This window comes from Rhinolophus sinicus, linkage group LG04 (genome assembly GCF_036562045.2).
Source record: "Rhinolophus sinicus isolate RSC01 linkage group LG04, ASM3656204v1, whole genome shotgun sequence".
Classification (NCBI taxonomy): Eukaryota; Metazoa; Chordata; class Mammalia; order Chiroptera; family Rhinolophidae; genus Rhinolophus; species Rhinolophus sinicus.
The window spans coordinates 126,238,031-126,255,565 of NC_133754.1; the positions used below are offsets into that span (position 1 = coordinate 126,238,031).

General features: G+C 40.2%; 1 protein-coding gene across 4 annotated transcripts in view; it reads right to left on the bottom strand.

The window, feature by feature from the left end:
- Positions 1–17,535, bottom strand: part of ADAMTSL1 (ADAMTS like 1) — an 890,862-nt gene that overhangs the window by 39,369 nt on the left and 833,958 nt on the right. The window lies entirely within an intron of this gene.

Here is a 17,535-nt window from a genome sequence, read left to right on the forward strand (position 1 = left end):
TTTTCACTGATATAAACTATATAAATACTTTCTTAGTATATACATCTCCGTATCCAAATATCTCCTTAGGTTATATCACTGAAGTAGCTTTGCTGGGTCAGTGAGTGTCATTTAGAAATATTGGTACACACTGCCAAATTGCCCTTCAGAGATGTTATACTAATGGGGCAATAATGCATGATAGTACGTATTAACCAATCCTTGGATCATGTGGTTGGCAGACAGAATAATGGCCCCCAATGAAATCTACAACTATGTTACCTTACAGGGTAAAAGAGACTTTGCAGATGTGATTAAGAAAGGCTGTCGGGATGGTGGATTATCCAGGCAGGACTAATGGAATCACAAAGGTCCTCATATTAGGGAGGCTAGAGGGTCAAGGTCAGAGTCAGAGAGCGATATGAAGGTGCTAGCTGTCAGCTTTGAACATGGAAGAAGGGCCAAGTAATGTAGGTGGCTTCTAGATTCTGGAAACGGCAAGGAAATGGGTTTCCCCCTAGAGATTCTAGAAGTTCGGCTGACCTCGACGTTAGTCCATAAAACTCATTTCTGACCTTCACAATTGTAAGAGAATACATTTGTGTTGTTTTAACCCACTACATTTGTGGTATTTTTTTTATAGTACCAATAGGAAAGTAGTACAGATATCATAAATGTCCTTCATCTTTCCTAACTTACATGTATGTATCAAATATTATCTCATTTTTATTTGCTTTTCTTTGGTTACTAGTAAGATGAAATCTGTTTTTTAATCTTTGATGTATAGCAGGTAGTTAATGTTGCTACGTCATGGATCTTTTTGAAGGTTCTGGGTTCTTTCACCAGAGAAAAACCCATTTACACATACACTAGGGGGCTTATAGAGTCCCCAAAGGTCACGGGCTCCAGGTTAAGAACTCCTGAGTAGAGAACAAGAGCAGAAAGGGTATCAGTGATAGCATTCTCTTATTCCAAGTCAGAAACAAAAAACATGGTAGCGCTCCCTGGCACCTAAAGTTTGGTGTCGTGAACAAGCGCCTGGCCGACAGGGCGGTAATCAGGGGCCTGGCTAGCAGATCCTCTTCCTGCAAAAAATGAGTAGAAAGGCTGGGCACTGCCCTGCGCCCACTCCTCTTGTTCTCTACTTGTTTCACCCTCTAGCTTTTAAGCCTGAAAGCAATTTGGTTTCTGTTTAGAAATTCTCACACCACCAATTCTTCTCATTTTCCCCTTCCTTTCTTAAACAATTTAGTCCAAAAGCCATTAAGTGAGGCTGAAGGAGGCAGTCAGTGATCTTAGGGAGAAGGCGGTGTTGTGGTAAACCAGAGTGGGGCACTGAGCCTGAGCGGGGTGAAGAGGGTATCTACCCGAGGGTCGTGGTGACAGCCTGGTGAGGGGTGTCAGAACCTGAGTGGGATGAGACCTGCATCCATGTGGCTGGTAGGAGCGGAGGTGATAGAAGGTTGGTTATATGGAGAGGGCTTTATTAACTAACTAACTAACTAACTAACTAACTAACTAACTAACTAACTAACTATATCAAGGATAGTGGGAGCCAGAGAATTACGAATATCAAACATGTGAAAAATAGAATAAATCCTGTGCTGTTCAATAGGAATTGGAGATACAAGGCAGGACTGATGGGTCACAATATATACATTTAGAAATAGAGCATGTGTGTTTATATGTTTGTGTATGCACATACCTACACACAGATATTCTCTACTTTCATGCACTGGGAGAGCCTGAGAATCGTGACTCTCCAATACCAAGGAACAGACCTGACATTGAGATCTTGGTTTCTAAATACTATTCTCTGAGACTGGAGCAGGGAAAGTTCAAGATGAGCCTGGAATATGTTGTGTCAGAAAATAAGTGAAGTTCTCAAAGAATGATATGGGCATGTCGAGGGGTACAGGAGTCATCGTAAAGGGGCACTCACTGGATGAATCTGGGAAATGTTTTTTACATAAAGATAAAAAAGGACAGCAATAGATTGTAGCCCACTGAGTAAGACAGGAATCCATTAAGATAAAGTAAATAAACGATTTGAAAGTTCAATGAGGAACAAGGTACTTACCATAGTCTCAAAGCACCTCTTTACAAAATACATATCCCAAGGAAAAAGAATATCTTTACGATGGAAACGCCTGGCATATACTACCGGGATGAACACCAATCATGGCACAATGGAAATCAGGACCGTGTGATTGGGTGCAAAGAGAAGAGACCATGTTACTTATGTGAAATTTCTGCCAAAGATGCACTAACTTGAATCTAATCATGAGGATATATGAGACAAATCCAAATGGAGGGACATATTTTAAACTAACAGGCCCATACTTTTCAAAATTGTTAAGGTCGTTCGTGAAAGTCCAAGGAAGCCTGGGGAACCATTCCAGATTGAAGAAGACTTAAGAGACATGGCAACTAAATGCAATGTGTGATTTGAGCCTGAATTCTTTCCCTACTAAGGACATTGTGGGAATAACTGGCAAAACTTGAAGGAGATCTACATTGGGTGATAGGGTATCATGTTGTCAGTTCGGTCTCAAATGATTCAGGTGGGAAAAGTTCTTTGTATACTATTTACACATTTTTATAATTATTTCAAAATAAAAGTATGATAAAGAAAAAAGAAATTCTTAAACCAAATCAAGAAATAAAACAACATGTGAAAGGAGAGCGACAAATCTGCTCTATCCATCAAGACCTCAGGATTTGGAGGATTGGGGAATTGAGAAATATGAGCAACCAAAGCAGCAAAATTGCTGATGGTTCAGAAAATGGGGTTGTTAAACAGAATTTCATTTCACACACGTTTAAGTAGTTTTAAAGATCTGAGAAGAAATCATCAGCATTCGAATAAAACAAAGCTATGTTACAGATTTTGAGTTGTCCTTAGTATTTAATGGCTAGAGAAGACATTTTCAGAGAAGCTGGGTGGAGAAAGGAGGAAAGAACCTTCCCAAGTCATGGAACAGGATGAGTTTGTTGGTTTATTAAATATAAAAAGCTTATATGTAAGCTCTGTAGGAATTGTTTAATAAAAGTTTTGTTTGTTTTACTTTATTTTACCTGCAATTTAACTTTTCAAAATATTTTTTCTATCTGCAACTTCCAGCATTTTAGAAAGGATTACAGTGTGCTTAGTAGAAAAATCTTGAGCACAACCTCAAGGCCCTGTTTCTCACATATGCATTTCTAAACCATGAAGAGTCAGTCTCTGAGCCACGGCTTTGAGTAAGGATCAGAAATGCCGCAAAAGTTCATTAAGGTGAGAACAGTGGGATTACAAGGAGAAGAATTAAGAGGACATGCAATATTTATTGTGCACATAGGAACACTGGTCAATTTCTTCTGGGTCTAAATTCTTTTTCTGGGCTCGGGAAGCTGGCAGGACAACAGACACACAGGCTTGTGCTGGCTTATCTCTCTTGATACCACTTCAAAGAGTCACACATTAGACACAATGGTCCCTGCTATGTTCCACAAAGAGCCTTGGATGAATTTTGGGTCTTATCTCCTTGGTAACAAAGGTACAGGGAGCTCATTATTTCTGAGCAGGCAACCGCCAACAGAGAAATGGAGAATTTCATAATCATAATGGGCTTTCACATTAGAAAAAGAAATTCTTGACACAATGGTGTTTTTGGAATGAAACTTGTCTTTCTACATACCTTTCAGAGATAAAGTATTCAAGGTGAAGGATAAAACAGTTTGAACTCAAACAGACACAGACATATTACTAGGTTGTGTTTCTAGAATAACAGTACAATTATCATCATCGTCATCATCACTTTTTTATGTGGTCTAACCTAACTCTAGCCCAATCCACTTTCTAAGCTTTTCTTTGATAGGCTGTAGAGGACAGGGAATAGCAGGTGGACAACAAAATCCTTTTTAAGCTGTGTCAGTTTTCAGAGACAGTACAAATCCTTTTCTATTTTCAGCAATGTTACCTGCGGTCCTACTAGCCTGGGGTGTCCTGGCAAAATGTCTCTCCCAGGATGTTCATAAAAACATTTGAACAAAAGCAAAACCCAACTATACCAGTGAGTTGCTTACTGGGATTTTAAGGGGCCTGGAATGTGATTCGGGCGCATTCCCCTGCTCTCCTTTCCACCAGTGAAGGGGAGGTGTTTTCCCGAGCCGTTAGGCTCCCGTTTCCACGGACTGTAAGCTGGGTGATGGTCAAGATATCATGGGGTTCTTGGCACATAGTGGAGGTGCAAGAAATATTTGTGGAATTGAACTAGACTTCCAGTCCAGATTTTATTCATTTATTCTTGCATAGTTAATACATATACTTGACTCAAAATCCAAAGGTAACAAAAGGAATGCTGTGAAATTCTTTATACCCCTTTCCCCCAATTACCTGGTTCCCCTCCTCACTGACAACTGGCATTCTCACTTTCTTGAGCATCTGCATGGTACTTTTTTGTTATAAAAAAGGAAATTCAAGCGGATGCCCCCCGCCCCAACCATACTTGTCCTTTTTTTTTCCCCTTTCAAGAGCAAAGTACAATTAAATGGTTTGCTTTATTATTTTTTTATTTTTATTTATTTTTTTTTTAGCTCTGGGGGCCTTCTGGTCTAAGGAAGCCCTAAAGTTCTAATGTCAATGCCAATACTCCTGGGGAACAAGGAGAGGAAGTTAAGGTGTGTGTGTGTGTGTGTGTGTGTGTGTGTGTGTGTGTGTATGTGTGTACACACGCGCATGGTGGAATGACTTAAAACAAAACAAAACAAAACTTTTATCTGGAAGACAAAAAGGTATCATAAAGCAGAAGCTGGCTAGTAATTCTCCTGTTTCACAGAGGACAGAAGAAACTGAAGCTAATTATGGTAAGAGGTTAAATAAACTTGATTTTCATTCACCATATCTGCCAAACTCAACTTCTCCAAAACAAAGCAAGGTATACCACATGAAAAGGTGGAAGATTGCAAACCCCCACAAATGGTCATATGCAACTGACTGGAGACAAGACTCTGCCTTAGTTTTGACTCTGTTACACTCTTCTGTTTGCACAGAAAACCGAGGCCAGCTATCGAGACTCCATAGGCCGAGCGCTGGATGGAGATTAGGGCCTGGTCTCCTGCTTCACATTTCTCCCTGTCTCCAGTGCAGGGGCTTTCTAACTCACACCTGTGTTCCTTTCTTGGCCTGTCTAATCCCATGTATCCTTCTCGGTGCTGCTGTGGTCCCATTTCCCCGCAGTCTACGCAGATACCCTGAGTTTTCTGCATTTTATGAGCAACACTCTCCAGGACAGTCAGCATCCTCCTGCAAGGTTCCTTAAAAATACAATGCAATTTATATTCCAGTGTGTAGCAAAGAGGAACAAGTCAGAAAACTGCTCTTGGCTAGAAAGGGGAGGCTTTACAAGTGGCCCAGAAATTCCCTTGAGACTTCTCCTTCTCCTTGGGGGTCCTAGAAACCCTACTCTTGCTAACTCCAGGAATATGGCAACAACTAAGTTCTGTAGAGTGCTTTAGAGTTTTCAGAATATATTTACATATTTACTCTCATTTAATTCTAAAATCAGTCCTCAGAGACAGGTGAGCAACCCATTTTACTCATGAGAAAGGAAGACTCATAAAGGATATGGGACGTGACCATAGTTCTGCTCATTTCCAAGTTCATGCTTTTTTCGTCCTTTCACATGTAATTTAAAAGTGGGCAAAAGCCTTTTCCTTTTTATTGCTTAATTTATCTGAGATAGCCTGGAATTGTCAAAGGGAACTTGACTAAAAAGCATGTTAAATTAACCAGCAAATACGTAACAGGAAAAGAAACAGCATAAAATTGGTAAATAAATGAAAAGGTAGGTTGAGGGACGTCTCAATCTAGCTTCTTTATCCCTGCCTCCAGGACCTGGACCCCAAGGACATTCTTTTGTCCCCCAGATTTCCTGAGATATAATCAACATATAACATTGTACAAGTTTAAGGTGTGCAGGTGTGTTGACTTGATACACTTATATATTGCAAAATGATCACCACCTCCATCGCCTCACATCATTACCGTTTCTTTTTTGTGGGGAGAACATTTAAGATCTACACTCTTAGAAACTTTCAAGTATATAATACAGTATCCCAAGGGCATTCTTAAGTCTGGCTGCTTCCTCCACTTCAAGATGGGGAGGGCTGGGGCAACAGTACGTACCGCTAATAACGATTAGTATTAACTGAGCACTTACTATGTGCCAGGGCACCATTCTAAGCACTTTACACATATTACCTCATTTACTCTGTTCACATCCCCTGAAGGTATGTGCAGTTGTTACCTCCATTTTACAGTCACAGGCACAGAGAACTTCCAGAACTTGCCCAAGGTCATGCAGCTGTTAGCATAGGGTACAAAGCCAGGCATTCTGGCTCCAGAGCCTACAGTTCCAACCACTGTGCTATACAAGCTCTAATGTGCTTGGGAAGGGCCCTCACAGACAGCATGAAACTTAGACGGATAGATGGGAATCGAATTTTCAGGAGGGGACTCAAACCCTGGTGTTTTGTTATAAATTCACAGAGCAGCCATTCAGTGCTCTCTTTTTATTTATACTTCTTTCTCACCATTCCTTCTGTATTGATGTTTTCTCTCTAACTAGATAAGAAGTTCCTTGATGTCAGAGGGCACACCTCTTCTCTGCTCCTACTCAGAACATGGCCTAGAATGAACCCTTCAATAAAGCACCCATCTCCTGAATGTTTTTTCTGTCTGTGATTTACACTCACTATCGCAGCAAGTTCTGATCCTAGACGGCAGGACTTACGGCAGACCAGAGTGAAGAAAAGAATGGATTTCTTGGTTTGTAGATTCAACAGGGAAGTAAGGATGTGAACACATGTCAGCATTCATTTTGTACCAAACACAAAACTGGGCAAGTTGCATATGAGATCTCATTCAACCCTGAGTATAATTAATTCTGTGAGATGAGGATTATTACAATGGTCTGAGTGTTAGTGTCTCCCCCAGATTCATATGTTGAAATCCTGATGCCCGATGTGATGGTATTAGGACATGGGGCGTTTGGGAGGTGGTTAGGTCATAAGGGTGGAACCGTCACGAATAGGTTGTTGTTCCTATCAAAGAGAGCCCACAGAGATCCCCAGCCGTTTCCATCTTGCGAGGAGACAGCAAGAAGGCACTGGCCACTAACGAGTAGGAGGGCTTTGACCAGAATGCAGCCCTGCTGGCTCCGTGCTCCTGCACTTCCACCCGCCCGAACTTTCAGAAGTAAGTTTCTGTTGTTTATAAGCTCCTCACTCTGGGGCATTTGTTACAGCAGCCTGAAGAGACTGAAATAGTTCTTTACGAACGAGAAAGCAGAGGCTGAAGATTTAGATACAGGTCTTCTGACTGAGGTACCCTGGTCCTGTCTACAAAGTAAGCAGGGAGCTGAAGCAGGAGGCCTGAGGTCATGACCCTATCTTCCCTTCTCCCACCTGTCTCTGGGTCCTGGGGCTGCTGGAAAACTGCCTCTAGCGCCACCCACACACAAGGAAGCGCAGAACCAGACCGGATATTTTCAAGAGCTGGTGCAGGGTTGAGGAAGGATTTATTAGGGAAAGTGTACCGTTCCTCATTTTCCCACTGATGGACTTTCAATACCTGTCTATTTCAGGGACATCCAACTCATTCACGTCATTCCTGTTAGACATGGTGGGGAGAACAGATGGGCCTGGGAATTGTGTCCTGGTGCCAGGAAAGGGCAGGGACAAGTGTGAGTGAGTTTCTCAAGGTCCCTCTTTCCTATTTGGAGGCTTAAAATAAACCCGTGCCTGGATGCTTGCTGTGGCTTGGAATAGTGGCTAGGCAGGGAGATTTACTGCCTTGCTTTCTGTGTCCAACTATTTCAAGTGTCACTTATGCTCTGGTGTCTTTGTAAATTTATGGATGTTCACTCCAGTCCAAAGAACCACTGTACTCCTTACTGTGGTTTCCTCGTAAATGCCCTCTAAATGCTGACTTAGTTTTACACGACATGTACTATACAGCTTCCTGCAATCCCTATGGGGTCTCTCTTCTCTACTTTGGATTCTATTAAAAAAAAAAAAAAAAAAGACAAAGGTGCATAAACGTGCCACAGACAACCACAAAATGCTGACCTCTCTTCTTAAGAGCAAAGCACATTCTCTTTGTGGGCAAAGCTATAGGAAATCAAAAGCATTTTCCTTGTGACATAAAACCTCAGGCATCCAATATAAAGGAGGAAACAGATGTCAACTCATGTCTCTTTGTAAAGGGTCAGGATAAAGTCCTCTTCTTTTCCTCTCCTCATTAAGCGTGCTACCCTCTCCTACACTATTTTTTTTTGCCTTTCCTCTGCATCACTTTCTTTGCATGCCGGCAGTTTCTGATGGGCTGGGCCCCCATTGTAGATTAATTTCTACCCCACCTTTGACCATTAGAATTTGCTGTTTTAACAGGTATCTTTAGAGAGGAAGTAGTGATGATCTTAGTCTTCCGAACTGTCACATGAAAAGTGGCTTCCCAACAGATGTGGCCTAGTGTGATCACTGACTGCTGCTGTGTGAATTTCCTCACAACTGGGTTCAGGAAGTGCCTGATCCATTCTGCACCAGGAGAGTCAGGAAGTTTACAGGGTGGGGTGAGGGTGGAAGTATGTGGGACTGATGATAAAGCTACAATTAGAATAGAAATAAGAGATGGAAATGACTCAAGAGGCCTTTCCAGCCAAGGCCCAACTACCTAGTCCTGTTTTAAATCACCTGAGAATATTTATGCAGCCTCTTTTCCCTCAGGACCTGGAATCTAGCTGGGAGACATGACATATCCCTAATAATACACGGTGTGGTAGGTTAAGTGGTATATTAGTGGTCTAGAGCGGGGATCAACAGACTACGGCCAGAGTGTGTTTGTAAATAAAGTTTTGGGACCACAGCCACGCCCATTTGTTTACTTATTGTCTGCGGCTGCTTTACAACTGCAGAGTCGAGTAGTTGCAACAGAAACCTTGCATTCAATGCCTAAAGAATTTCCTATCTGGCCTTTTACAGAAAAAGTGTGCCCCAACTCTTGTTTAGAGTGTGTGGGTATCTCAGGCGTTCAGCAGGGGGAGATCAAGCCAGGCAGGAACACTTCAAGAGGCTGCATAGAAGGGCTTGAACTATGTCTTGAAGACTTTCAGGGTTTGTTCAGAGAGGATGGGGTGGGAGGGAGTATTCCAGGCAAGGAAGGGTTAAGGCTACGGCAATTACTAGGGGAAAGTTTGACTGGAAGGGAGGGATTATTTGAACAAGAATAGATGGAAGGATGGAGGTACAGGCTAGGTCTGAATAGCAACGAGCCTTGAATGACAAGCTGAAGTCCTCTACATGATAAAATGCACCTTTACCCATTCTAGCCTCTACTTGGGTAGTAGAGGATGGAGGGGTGACTTTGAAAATCCATTCAAGCGCTAAGAATCAATTTTTAAAAGCACCGATGCCTAACTCCACCCCCAGGACCTCATCTCCATTGCCCAGTGCCTTCACTCTGGCCAGCAAATTTCTCACCTACATGAGGCTGCTTCTTCTCCAGTCTTGTACCTTCCAAATTCAGTTGCTATACTACTGACAGAATAATCTTTTAAACGTGTAACTCTGATCATGATAATCCTGTTTAAAAATATTTCTAGGTGCCCCAGCCCCTACCCCCACTTCAAGAGCACCTAATCCTCAACAAAGTGGCATTCATAATGAATCCAAACTCCTTGTACAGCATATAAGACTCGTCATGATCTGGCAGCTGTTTTACGGGCACATTTCTACTTCTACCTCTCACCGAATTCTCTTGCAAACATTCTGGGGCTGCTTTTGCCTTCATTCTTTTCTCCCGCCCAAGACAGGTGCCTCATAAATGTATGTTGGATTGGTCTCAGGTGGAACATTGGGTTCTTTGTTTTGTTTTGGAAAAACCTTCCCAGGTGACTCTATTGTGCAGTTGGGAACCTCTTCCTAGATGAAGGAAATTGCCAGGAACGTGCCTTGCAGAAGCGCCAGGTAGCGTGTGTCCCCAAAAATAAGACCTAGCTGGACCATGAGCTCTAGTGCGTCTTTTGGAGCAAAAATTAATATAAGACCCGCTCTTATACAAGACCGGTATTTAATATATTATATCATATCATATCATATCATATCATATCATATCATATCATATCATATCATATCATATCATATTACATTATACCTGATCTTATATTATAGTAAAATAAGACCGGGTCTTATATTAATTTTTGCTCCAAAAGACGCATTAGAGCTAATGGTCTGGCTAGGTCTTATTTTCGGGGAAACACAGTAGAGGCGGCAGGTGCCCAACACATGTGAGGCAAATGAAGTCAGCAATATTGACTTGTCCCAGAGCCAGCCTGATAAGCCTCTGTTTTACTAGAGTCAGCTACATCACATTCAGTTGGCCACATGGTTTCCAATAAAAAAAATCACTTCTGCCTGCCCTTACCTAATCCTGGAAAAGGCCGTGATGCTCAGTGCAATATTGAGTCTGTTTATAAATTGGGGCATTTATAGATTTCTCTCTATTACTGTAACACGACCATTTACAAGGCCTTACACAATTTGCCCTCGGCCTTGTTCCCTCTCTGATCTTCTCTCCCATATACAACCCTGATGGCTTCTCTCCTGCCACACTCCACTGGCCTCTTAGTTGTTCCCTGAACACACAAGGCATGTCCCTACCTCAAGGACTCCACGCTGGCTCTTCCTCTACCCCAGACATGTGCAAGTCTAAGGAATTCACATTCAAGTCATTGCTTAAGTATCACCTTCTCAGTGAGTCCTCTCCTGACCATCTCCGTAATTTAAAACTGCACCCTCTTTCCCACACAGAGACTATCCATCCTCTCATCGTGCTTTATTTTTTCTCCATAGTAGTATGTATCACCTTCTAATATACTGTGTCATTTACTTCATTATGCTTGCTTTTCTATTTCTCCTACTACAATGTAAGCTGTGCGAGAGAAGGGATTTTATCTCCTTCGTTCTCTGCTGCATCCCCAGGGCCTTCAGTGGTGCCCAGAACGCAGGCCGAACGCCAAAAGTATGTGTCTATTGCATCAGTGCTCAGAATGCTTTTACTCATCCTTTGAGACTGAGCTCGAACAGTTCCTCTGTAAAACCTCACTGATTTCCCCTTTGACAAAGAAAGCGGTCCTCCCTCCTCTGTTCCCTTTCGCTTCTGCAACTCTTTAGAGCTTTCTCATGCATTAGTGACTCTTCTGTCCTTCCTACGACGTCTTACCTCCTCCAAGGCTGGGGGAGGGCACAGGACGCAGCATCTAGTGAAGACTGAACAGGTGTACATTAAGGAAATGAGCCAGAATTTAGCAACAGAAGCTTTGGACTATTCTCCTTATAAATACGCTTTCTAGAGCTGCACACCTAGGTAGGTAGTTCTCCATTTTATTCTAACATCTTGACTTGAGTGGTCTGGAATGGGTCATTATCACATAGCAGGTACACAAGTTTCAATGAGGAGAAAAGCCTAAAAAAATCGGATGCTTTTGAGCCCCTATTGGTTGTATGGAGTATCTTTTCCTTCCCAAATTAATCTATTTCCCCAGTCTTTGTCAATGTACTTCCTGCATATCCCCAAACCCATTCACTTCTTTTCATAGCCTCTGGCTTTCTAGTCTAAGCCACAGTTATCTCTTATCTGAAATACTGCAACCACTTCCTAAATGGTATACTCTATCTAGTCTTTCCCCCGAGAATCCATCCTTTACACAGCAGCCACAGCAAGCTTTTAGGAACACAAATCAGATGATGTCTATTTCCTGCTTTTAAACCATTCAAAGACTTTCCACTGCACTTAGCACAAAGTGTAAAAATCTTACCATGGCTTACACAGTGCTGGCAGTTGGCTCCCCCTTCCCTTTTCAGCCTCATCTTAGGCCACTCTCCCCTTAGTTATTACCTCTGCCTGAAATGCTCTGGAATCCCTCTGCCTGGAATGCCCTCTCTTCATTTGGATAAATTCTACCCACTCTCCCAATCTCAGTTCAAATATCCTCTCTTCAGAGCAATCTTGCCTAAAGTTCAAACCGGGGTGCTATCCTGTCACTTGACCCCAATGCACCCAGTTCTTCCTCTGTTTATCACTGTCCTCTTATTTGAATTACTATCCCCACCATACTCAACGTGCCCCTACTAGAATTCAAACTGAACAAGAGCAGGTACGTTAATCTGTTCTGTTCATTACTTTATCCTCAGTATTTAGAACAGTATTTAGTGCATAGTAAATGCTCAATAATTTTTTTCTTGAATGAATGAATGAATGAATGAATGAGGGGCTAGGTTTATCTATCTTATTTACTGTACATGACTGGCACTAGCACAGTGCTTGGCACATAATAGGCACTCAACAAATATTTACTGAATGCATAAATTGATCTGTTTTTGATATTGCATCTTAGACCCTTTACCAAAGCTTTCAACTTTGAACATTAACCAATTTATTCTATTTTCTGATATACCCTCCTACCTTGAGGGGTTTATCTGTGAACAATGACTGTAAGCTCCACTTGAGATTCCAGACCTGGGTCCTCTGTACTCCAGCTACAGCTCCCTCATTAGCGTGGTATGATTTTTAGGAGCAGCTCAGTCACAACTTCAGCATTGGAGAAAGAAATACATTTTCACCTTTTAGCATGAGATTGTGGGTCAACAAAAGCATTGTTGCTCTTAGCACAGATATCTGGAACTGCACCTCATGCCAGCCAGGCTCTGTAATTCTTAGCACTTCCAATGAGTGAAGAAAATATGCAAGTTGCCTGTCTCAGGTGGCCAGAAGGAAAGTGCCACCACCTGACTATCCTTACCGCCTGGCTTCTCCAGGGCTGGAAGGGCTCTGAGAAGTGAAGCTGTGATACGTGCAGAGCTCTGGGGAGCATGTTGATGCCGCTGAGTGGCTGCTGTGTGTGTTGGCTGTGACCCTTGAGACCCAGGCTGGGGAGAGGGGCCAGGCATAATGACTTCTTTCATGGAAAATCTTTACTCTGCAAGCTCAGGTTTGAAGGCCTAAATCTCTCTCTCCTTTCAGTATATCACAAGACATGAGAAAATGCTATGCAGTTTGGCTCTCTGCCCAGCTCTCTGTTTGGCTACCATGACATGAGTTTCTGGTAGAGGTGTCATGAAGAGTCCCTCTGATTGGGGACATCAGAGCTTGCTCACTCACAAAGGAGAATTTGTGACTAAACATAGGAGATGTCAAACCTTATCTATATATTCTCCATTCTAACAGGTTCTGGACCTAAATAAAATATGTTGAGAAAAGGTACTGAACTGCTTCTCTTAAGCCACCAAATATAATTACTTATTTGGTTACTAGAGGCATCTGAGGTCATCTAATTTTGACAAAAATCCATGGCTTTTATAATACAGATTTTTTCTTTTTCCTAACTTCCATGAGGAAGATCTCTACTCCTATAAGTTATGTGTGTTTGTTTCTTTCAGGCTCTTTTACTTCATGGAGAATGTCTAACCCAATGACAGGATCAAGGACAGAGTGACACAGTGGAAAGAGTGTGGCCCTCCTTGGAAACAGGAGATGTGTGATCACCACTATAGAACTTGGTAGCCTTTCTACATAATGAGGTGGACAGATGAGATCAGTGGTGAGCAAACATTTTCTGTAAAGGGCCAAAATTCCAGAAAAAGAACTAAATGAAATGAAGACAAGCAATCTACCAGATACAGAGTTCAAAACACTGGTTATAAGGATGCTCAGTGAACTTCAGGGAAGAATAGATTAACTCAAGGAACTTCAACAAAGACATAGAAACCGTAATAAACAACTAGTCAGAAATGAAGAATACAATAACTGAAATGAAGACTACATTAGAGGGAATCGACACAGATTAGATAAAGCAGAGGAGGGAATCAGTGATCTGGAAGACAAAGTAGCTGAAAACATCCAATCAGAACAGGAATCAGAAAAAATAATTAAAAACAATGAGGATAGCTTACGGGACCTCTGGGATAACATCATGCATACCAATATTTATGTCACAGGGATGCCAGAAGGAGAAGAAAGAAAGCAAGGGATTGAAAATCTATTTGAGGAAATAATGACCAAAAACTTCCCTAACCTCATGAAGGAAATAGACATATAAGGCCTGGAAGCACACAGAGTCCCAAACAAGATGAACCCAAAGAGGCCCACACAAGCACACATTATAATCAAAATGCCAAAGGTTAAAAACAAAGAGAGAATATTAAAGTAACAAGAGAAAGCAGTTAGTTACCTACAAGGAAGCTCCCATAAGACTGTCAGTTGATTTCTCCACAGAACGTTTGCAGGCCATAAGGGACTGGCATAAAATATTCAAAGTGATGAAAAGCAAGGACTTAAACCAAGACTGCTCTACCCAGCAAGGCTGTCATTTAAAATTGAAGGGCAGATAAAGAGTTTTTCAGACAAGAAAAAGCTAAAGGAGTTCATCACCACTAAACCAATATTACAAGAAATGTTAAAGAAATTTCTTTAAGAGGAAAGAAAAAAATATGAATAAGAAAATATAGGAAAGAAAAAAATTCTTACAGATAAAGGCAAACACTTATTTAAAGCAGTGAATCAACCAACTATAAAGCTAGTACAAAGGTTAAAAGTAAAAATAGGAAGACCACGTGTAATTAAAACAATAAATTAAATGATACATACACACACACACACACAAAAGAAGTAAAAAATAATGACAAAAACAAACAGGGAAATTGTGAGTAAAAATTGTAGTGATTTTAGAATGTGTTCAAACTTAAGTGAACATAAACTTAAAATAAGCTGCTATAAACATAGCTTGGTATACAAAGAGCACATGGTAGACACAGACCAAAAATACATACAAGAAATAAAAAGAAATGAATCCGAACACTATCTTATAGAAAGTCATTAACATACAAGAGAAGAGAGCAAAAGAGTAAGAAAGGAATAGAAAAGAATTACACAACAGAAAACAATTAATAAAATGGCAACAACAACATACCTTGAATAATTACTTTAAATGTGAATGGATTAAATGTTCCAATTAAAAGACAGAGAGTGGTTGAATGGAAAAACAACAACAACAACAAAAAACTTATAATATGCTGCCTACAAGGGATACACTTCATATCGAAAGACACATAGACTGAACGTAAAGGGATGGAAAAAGAGATTTCATGCAAATGGAAACAAAAACAAAAGTCTGGGGTAGCAATACTTATATCAGACAAAACAGAATTTAAAACAAATGTTGTAACAAGAGATAAATTAGGGCATATCATAATGACAAAGGGATCATTCCTACATGAGGACTTAACTCTTGTAAACATCTACGCACCCAACATATGAGCATCTAAATATATGAAGCAAATATTGATGGACATAAACGGAGAGATCGACAGTTATACAGTGACAGCAGGGGACTTTAACTCCCCCATTGACATCAATGGATAGATCTTCCAGAAAGAAAATGCTACATTAGATTACACAGACTTAATTGATATTGTTAGGGCATTTTACCCAAAAGCATCACACTATACATTTTCCAGAAGTATGCATAGAACATTTTCCAGGATAGACCACATGTTAGGCCACAAAACAAGTCTCAATAAATTTAAAAAGACTGAAATCATATCAAGCATCTCCTCAGATCACAATGGTATGAAACTAGAACTCAATTACAAGAAAACTGAAAAACACACAAATACATGGAGGCTAAATAATATGCTAGCAAACAATGAATGGATTGGAAATGAAATCAAGGAATAAATCACAAGATACCTTGAGACAAATGAAAATGAAAACACAACCACCCAAAATCTATGGGACAGAGACAAACCAGTTCTAAAAGGGAACTTCATAGCAATAAAGGTCTACCTCAAGAAACAAGAAAAATCTCAGATAAACAATGTAACTTTATACCTAAATGAAGCAGAAACAGAAAAACAATGCCCAAAGTGAATTGAAGAAAGAAAATAATAAGGATCAGGGCAGAAATAAATGAAATAGAGTCTAAAAAAACAAAACAAAACAAAACAAAACAAAAATCATAGGAAAAAAATCAGTGAAACCTAGAACTGGCTTTTTGAAAGATATTAGGCTGATGCAAAAGTAATTGCAGTTTAAAAGGTTAAAAAATTGCATAAACCACAATTACTTTTGCACCAACCTAATAAATGAAATCTATAAACCTTTAGCCAGACTCATCAAGAAAAAAAGAGGGCCCAAAGAAATAAAATCAGAAATGAAAAAGAAGAGACAACCCACACTCCAGAAATACAAAGGATCATAAGAAAATGCTATGAATAATTATACCTAACAAATTGGGAAGAAATGGATAAAGTCCTAGAAACATACAATCTTCTAACACTGACTCAGAAAGGAACAGAGCATCTGAACAGACTGAATAACACTAATGAAATCGAATTAGTAATAAAAACTCCCAACAAACAAAAGTCCTGGACTAGATGGCTTCACAGGTGAATTTTACCAAATATTCAAGAAGTATTAATACCTATCTTTCTCAAATTATTCCAAAAAAACTGAAGTGGGGGGAAGGCACCCAAACTAATTTTACAGGGCCAGCATTACCTTGATACCAAAAACAGACAAAGACACCACAAAAAAAGAAAATTATAGGCCAGTATCCCTGATTAACACACATGCAAAAATCCTCAACAAAATATTAGCAAATTGAATTCAGCAATACATTGAAAAGATTATACACCATGATCAAGTGGGATTTATTCCTGGGATTCAAGGTTGGTGCAATATTTGCAAATCAATTAACATGATGCAACACAAACAAAATGAGGTATTAAAATCATGTGATCATATCATTAGATGCAGAAAAAGCCTTTGACAACATCCATTTATGATAAAAACTCTAAGCAAAATGGGGACAGACAGAACATATCTCAACATAATAAAGGCTATAGATGACAAACCCATAGATAACATTAGGCTCAATGGTGAAAAGCTGACAGCTTTTTCTTTAAGATCAGGAACAAGACAGGATGCCCATTTACACCACTTGTAGTCAACATAATATTGGAAGCCCTAGCCACAGTAATCAGAAAATGAAAAGAAATAAATGGCATCCAAATTGCAAAGAAAGAAGTACAACTATCATTTGCAGATGATACGATACTATGTAGAGAGAACCTTAGAGATTGCACCAAAATTAGAACTGATAAATTCAGTAATGTAGCAGGATACAAAATTAATGTTGAGAAACCGGTTGCACTTTTATACACCAATAATGAACCACCAGAAAGAGAAATTAAGAAAACAATCTCATTTACAATTGAACCAAAAATAATAAAACACCTAGGAATAAATTTAACCAAGGAGGTAAAAGCCTGTACTTAGAAAATTGTAAGACACTGAAGAAAGAAATTGAACAAGATCCAAATAAATGGAAGCATATACCCTGCTCATGGATAGGAAGAATTAACATCATTAAAATGTTCATACTACCCAAAGCAATCTATAGATTTAATGCAATCCATATCAAAATATGAATGGCATTTTTCACAGAACTAGAACAA